The sequence below is a fragment of the Otolemur garnettii genome, unplaced genomic scaffold (assembly GCF_000181295.1).
Source record: "Otolemur garnettii isolate 467f Iridium unplaced genomic scaffold, OtoGar3 scaffold00111, whole genome shotgun sequence".
In the NCBI taxonomy this organism is placed as follows: domain Eukaryota; kingdom Metazoa; phylum Chordata; class Mammalia; order Primates; family Galagidae; genus Otolemur; species Otolemur garnettii.
In genome coordinates, this window is record NW_003852506.1 from 6,702,691 (window position 1) to 6,709,370 (window position 6,680).

A 6,680-nucleotide genomic window follows, 5' to 3' on the forward strand; every position below is an offset into this window, starting at 1 on the left:
TTCTTTTAATTAAAACTATTAAATTTGAATTAGTTAAATGAATTTTGTTAAAATACAAAGATCAGAAAGGAAGAAGTAAAACTGTGTCTATTTGCCAATGATATAGTTTACATAAATAATCCTAAAATATTGCAAAACAGTCACTAGAAATTATAATTGAATTTAGCAAGGTCCTAGGATTCAGTATACTAGCAGTAAATAACTGGAAAGTGAAATTAAAATAATTGCATTTATAATAACAAAAGGGCACAGCATTTTAGAAATCCATTTGTAAGATTTCTATGTTGACAGGCACAAATTATTGCTGAAGGAAATTAAGACCTAAATAAATGGAAAGATATACCATGTTCATGGATGGAAGCATTCAATATTGTTGAGATGTCTGTTCTTACTAAATTGATCTACTCATTCAATGCAATGCTCAGAATAATTTCAGCAGGCTTTTTTTGGGGGGGGAGGGATAGAACTTGACAAACTCATTTTAAAATAGATATGGAAATTCAGGGAACCTAGAGTATTCAGGAAATATTAGGAAAGAAGAACAACATTGGATGACTTACCCTACCTGACTTCAAGACTTACTATAAAGTTATAGTAAAGCAAGTAATGTGACACTGGAATAAGTTTTGAAAACTAAACACTACTGGAACAGTATTCCTCACAGGGATTTTTGATGAGATGTCTTCTCCTCTCTATCCATGCAGCTCACTTTAGATTTTGCCCTTTTCTTGGAGCCGTGATTTTTTTTGCTCTCAATGCTTTCCTTTGTCTCCTCTTTCTTCATCTTGGGGCAATCTTGTTTATGGGGTGAATGGACCTGTACTTTCCTCATGTTCTTTGTTATAAATTCTGTTTCTCTTGAACTTTCTTTTTAGACATAAAGTTGCCTGACTACTCTGGAAAGCCTCAGTTGATAGAGATGCAGCCCTGGCAGACTCCTTGACATCCATCTCCTGAAGCAAAAAATACAAAGACTGCCTATTTCAGTGAGACCAGAGAGGATAAGTATAGGAAAAAATTAAACTACTAGAAGAAAATTAATCATTGGCTATAAATTACTATCTTGTCACACTTGCAATAGACAGTCATTGCATTCTTTTCTAAATTCTTATATGTATTTAGTTTTATAGGATTTAGCTAGGTTAAGATAGTTCTTCTTTCACTTCCAGTATAGCAGATACTGTTGTATGCGCCTCAGAGTTCTCAGAGCTCCTTTTTGAACCAAGGTATTTGTGCCCCTAGCTGTTGGAAATTTTGGAGGCTAATAACTCTCTGGTATGGATCCTCTCCAGAAGTTTTTCTCTGCCAAAAAGAACCACCACAGCCAAGGCCACACATCCTCAGGGATGACCTGCATTCACTGACCAGTCAGTCTAGTGGCGGTAAATATAACTCAAGGTGGAATATCTCCAAATGCCCCTCAGCTCTAGAATTCTTCATGGATAAGTTGAGGTCTTAGTGATGACTGTATCACACTTCAGCTTCTCCCTCTATCCACAGGTGTTGATTCTGAGTATAATCTTTAATAACAATCCTGCATGTTGCTCTCCACCTCAGAGTATGTCACCTAGGGAGCTGACCTGGAGGGAGAACTTAGAGGACTCACAGGTGGACTGGAGGTGATAGAGAGACAAGAAGGTATCAGGATTGACTCCAAGATTTTGGCTTAAATAATGTAGTAAAAATGGTGATGCCATTTATTTAGATGGAGTAGACTAGGGAAAATATGGGCAGGTAGTGAATTCACAGTCCTACTTTGGTTATGCTAATTTTGAGATCCCATTAGACGAGAGGAGCCATCCAGGGGATAGTTGGAGATTTGATTCTGGAACTCAGAAAGAGGTTATAACTATAATTAATACCTTTTGAAGTTGTATGTTAAAAATATCATTTAAAATCTTGAGCTGGATAAGTTTACTTAAGCAGGTTCCTGGGTTTAGTCTTGGTTCCCTGTGATATTTTCCACCAGTCACAGGTAAAATAGGTCTCTATATTAGTTCCCAGGCTGTCTTAAAGAAGTACCACAAACTGAGTGACTTGAGAACAACAAAAATGTACTACTTTATAGTTCTGAAGTTTGAAATCAACATGTTGGTAAGGCCATGGTTCCTCTGAAACATCTGGAGAAGATTATTCCTTATCTCTTCCTAGCTCCTGGTGGACTCAGGCATTCTTAGGCTTCTGGCAGTGTGAATCTCTGCTTTCATCTTTACATGGTCATCTTCTCCCTGTGTATCTCTTCACATAGTCTCTCCTCTGTGTGTGCCTGTGTCTATGGGCCAGTTTTCCCCCTTTATGACTATATCAGTCATATTGGACTAAGGTTCCATCCCTACTTCAATGTAACCTCATCTTAACTAATTATACCTGTAGTGACTTTATGTCTAACTAAGGATGCATTCTCAGTTACAGGGGTTAGGACTTCAACATACTTTTTTTTGAGAAAAGACTCCCACAAGAATTTTCTGCCAAGTTTACTGAATTAAAAAGATATTCTTAAGTGACATTTTACATGAACTAGAATATGTTAGATCATTAAACTAACCAATAGCATTGACATCCATTTTGAATAAATAAGAGCCCGTAATGATCTATCTTGACACTTCCCCTAGACAGTAAATGCAGAACACTTCAGAAGATCCCAGGCAGATCAAACAGTCAGTATGGAGGCACTGCGGAGATGCAATTCCTGGAAAACACACTTGGATTCCATGAATACAGCACTTTACCAAATTTGTAGATAATAGCCGAACAGCTGACTCATGTTTCTGGATTTTTGGAGAACAGACACCATGCCACAGGACATACTGATGTGCGTACTCAAAAACAAACAAGGGGAAAGAGCTCACAAAAGTGCTGAAGAATCAAAGTAGGCAGAAACACGATGTTCTGACTGAATTTTTGGACAATCTTAATTTCAACTTTCTGTCAAGGGTTTGCTGGTTTCAGTGTTATATCATTTTTCATAGTTGTATGCTTTTAAAGCATGTAGCACCAATAAATATACTAATTTCAGAAAAAAGAAGACAGAACTTTTAAGTAAAACAATATAAAGTCATATAGAAATGTCTGTTGAGATATTACCCTGCTGAGAGATTCAGAGACATACTCTCAGATCTGAGGCTGTGTTTTGTTTGAGAAACAACTCAGCTGATAGCAGCCTCCAAATTCCTGACAAGTTGTGTTGATTAGAATTGGCTAGTGGTAGTTGATTAACATTTATATACACACATGGAAGTAAAAATCAGTGGAAATCTTGGAGGGAGTAGAGGGGGAGGGATAGTATAAATTCACACCTAACAGGTGCAGTGCACATATTTTGGGTGAAGGGCACACTTACAACATCAGCCTGAAATGTTCAAATGAAATTTATGTAATTGAAATGTATATGGATAGCGACAATTAAGAAATAGGATATATATAGTACTTATCAGTTTGTCTTTTTGCTCAAATTATCATGCAAAGTTTTATCACATAATAGCCACATAAGAGCCTATATGGTGCTGGCTTTTATTTTGCTGGGGTTTTTGTTGTTGTTGTTGTTGTTTGTTTGTTTTTTTGAGACAAAGTCTCACTCTCTTGCACAGGCTAGAGTGCTGTGCTATCAACCTAGCTCACAGCAACCTCAAGTGCTTGGGTTTAAGTCATCCTTCTGCCTCAACCTCCCTGTGGTAGCTGGGACTACAGGTGCCTGCCACAACACCTGGCTAAGTTTTCTCTCTGTAGTAGAGACAATGTCTCATTCTTACTCAGGCTGGGCTCAAACTCCCAAACTTAAGGGATCCTCCCTCCTTAGCCTCCCAGAGTACTAGGCTTACAGGTGTGGTCTACTGCACCCATACAGCATGGTGCCTGGTTTTAAGAGCAAGTTGTGGGAAGGGAAGCAGACAGTTAGGAGCTATAGCTGCTACAGATGAGACCCTGAAGCTACTGTTTCAGGCACAAGGCATAAGGGGAGTTTCATTGGTCTGTGGTGTGGCCCAGTCATAAAGTTGGCTTTGGAGCCAACTTATTAGAAACTGAATACTCAATTCTACTCTATATCATCATCTGGGTGACCTGACAAATTTTTTAATTCTCAGTGCTTCTGCTTCTACAACACAGGAACAGTGAAAATCATCTTACAAAATTACAATGAAGAGTACTTTTTTTTTTTGTTAAAAATACAGATTCCTAAGTTCCAACTTAGCCCAGCTTGAGTCAGAATTCTCAGGGGCAAGGGCTTGGGAATCTGTATATTTAATAACCCAGGTTTCTGTTTACTTAAAAATTCCTCAGGGTGCTTTGAGAAACATGAATTACAAATGGTATGCCAATTGCTTAGAATAGGACCTGTACTGTCATTGGCATCGTGAATGCTGGTTTTCTTCCCACCCCTCCCTTTATTGTATACGCAGGGATGAAGGAAATGAGCTCCTGTAAGGTGGTCAGAGTTGGACAGCATCGCAGAGCTGTTTTCCAGGGCCTGTCTGACTCCGTATAACCAAGTGTTCTGATTGCTAAAATGTTTGCATAGGGTTATTGGTTTATGGTCCATCAGCCTACCAGTGGCCGTGATCCCTTCACCAAAGGGAGTGCATTTTACCTTTAAAAATGATTTCAACATTTAATTACATGACATATTCAAACTTATTACTGGAATTTTTCCGTTCACAGCTAAAAAAAATCTGGCTGTTCTTATCTTTATTTTGAATTACAAAACGTTCAAGTCTTGTTTTGTGCTTTTTTTTTTTTTCTTTAATAGAGCACCTCTCGCTAAACTTAAATGTTACCAGAAGATCACATGGTAACTCTTGGGGTAGCTTGAAGTGCACAGAAAATCAAGTAAATTTATCTAAGCCTTATGATTCTGAAGAATATAGGGGGAGAAATAAAACCTGGTTCATAAAAAGATAGCATTTATATTTTAGAGACAAAGCTAATAAATACCATATGTTAATTTAGTAAGATCATTTAGAATGTTGACTTCATTTCTTAGACATTGATAGAGTACTTAGTTGTGTTTTGCTTCATTTCTTCATCCCAGAACAATCTTTAGTTGTGACTTTTCTTTCTTTCTTTTTTGAGGCAGAGCCTCAAGCTGTCACCCTGAGTAGAGTGCTATGGCATCACAGCTCACAGCAACCTCCAACTCTTGGGCTCAAGCGAGTCTCCTGCCTCAGCCTCCCAAGTAGCTGGGACCACAGGCATCCACCACAACGCCTGGCTATTTTTTGGTTGCAGCCGTCATTGTTGTTTGGTGGGCCCGAGCTGGATTCGAACCCACCAGCTCAGGTGTATGTGGCTGGCGCTTTAGCCACTTGAGCCACAGGCGCCGAGCCAGTTGTGACTTTTCTTAAGGAATATGCTCTGGTCATTTTGGGAGAACTTCTACTAAGAGCACAAAGTTGATAATTACAACTATAGAAGTGATAAAAATTATTATTTGTGAGGATCGATAACTTCTTCCCCTTCTCTTGCCAATGAAAGACAGTTCTGGCCTTGCCCTGTAGCTCTTATCCCCCAGTCCAGCCCTCAATATTCACACATATTAGTCAGACAATTACTATAATTGGGGTATCCAGGAAATGAGAATGGGTGATTGACGTTTCAACATGTGAGAGGAGGGAAGAGTAATGAAGGTAGAAACAAAAGGGTAAGGAATGGAGATTCTGTGTGGGTGGAGGTGAGGAGTGATGGCCAAGGAGTGAGTTTGGGGAAGCTTTTGTCTGTTTGGAGGAGTCAGATAGTGACAGTAATGAGGGGGGATTTTAAGATGTTTTCCTGGGCATTAAGAATGTATTTCCTTTTTTGGCATTTCCTTAAGAGCCTGAAACTTAGAAGTTCTTTTCATCATTTTTTGGCTGCTAAACTGTGATTTTTTGACTGCAGTGCTAGACTGAGATTGGACGACTTTGGGCTCCAGGGTTTATTTGAGTTTCACAACTTAATTGAATGCAGTAAAGTGAAAACTTTATTATTTCAAAAAAATGACTGTGTTTACAGATACCATTTATAAAGATTATATCACTTTGGATAATGACAAATTTATGATCTAAGATGATTAGATGCCAAAGCTCAGAGTTTAGGATGTGAATGTTAATCACTGTATATTCAGGTTAATTACTTAAGAACTAAGAAACATGAAGCATGTGAGAAACTGAGAGAAATTAATATGAATTTTTCTAAAATTTCTGTTGCCTGGATTTTTGAGAAGGAAGTTGCTTTTCTTTGGGAACTACACTGATATTTCCAGCCATATGTTCTCATGACCATAGTCACGTGTACAACCAAGGCCAACTTCATGAAAGTAGTATGACCCAGGCTTAGAAGGGCCCTATGATTGTTTAATACTCTGCTAATGTCATCTTGAAATTTTTTTTTTTTTGAGACAGAGTCTTACTTTGTCACCCTCAGTAGAGTGCTTTGACGTCACAGCTCACAGAAACCTCAACTCTTGGGCTCAAGCAATTCTCTTGCCTGAGCCTCCCTCTTTTTTACAAGCTGTATAGAAGAGTATTTTGTAGAAACCCACAGTGCCTGGCTATGCACTTTAGAGAAGAGGTCTCACTTTGTCTCAGGCTGGTCTCGAACTTGTAAGCTCAGGCAATCCACCCATCTTGGCCTCCCAGAGTGCTAGGATCATAGGCATGAGCCACTGTGCCTGGCCCTCATCTTGAAATTCTTCTTTTTTTTTTTTT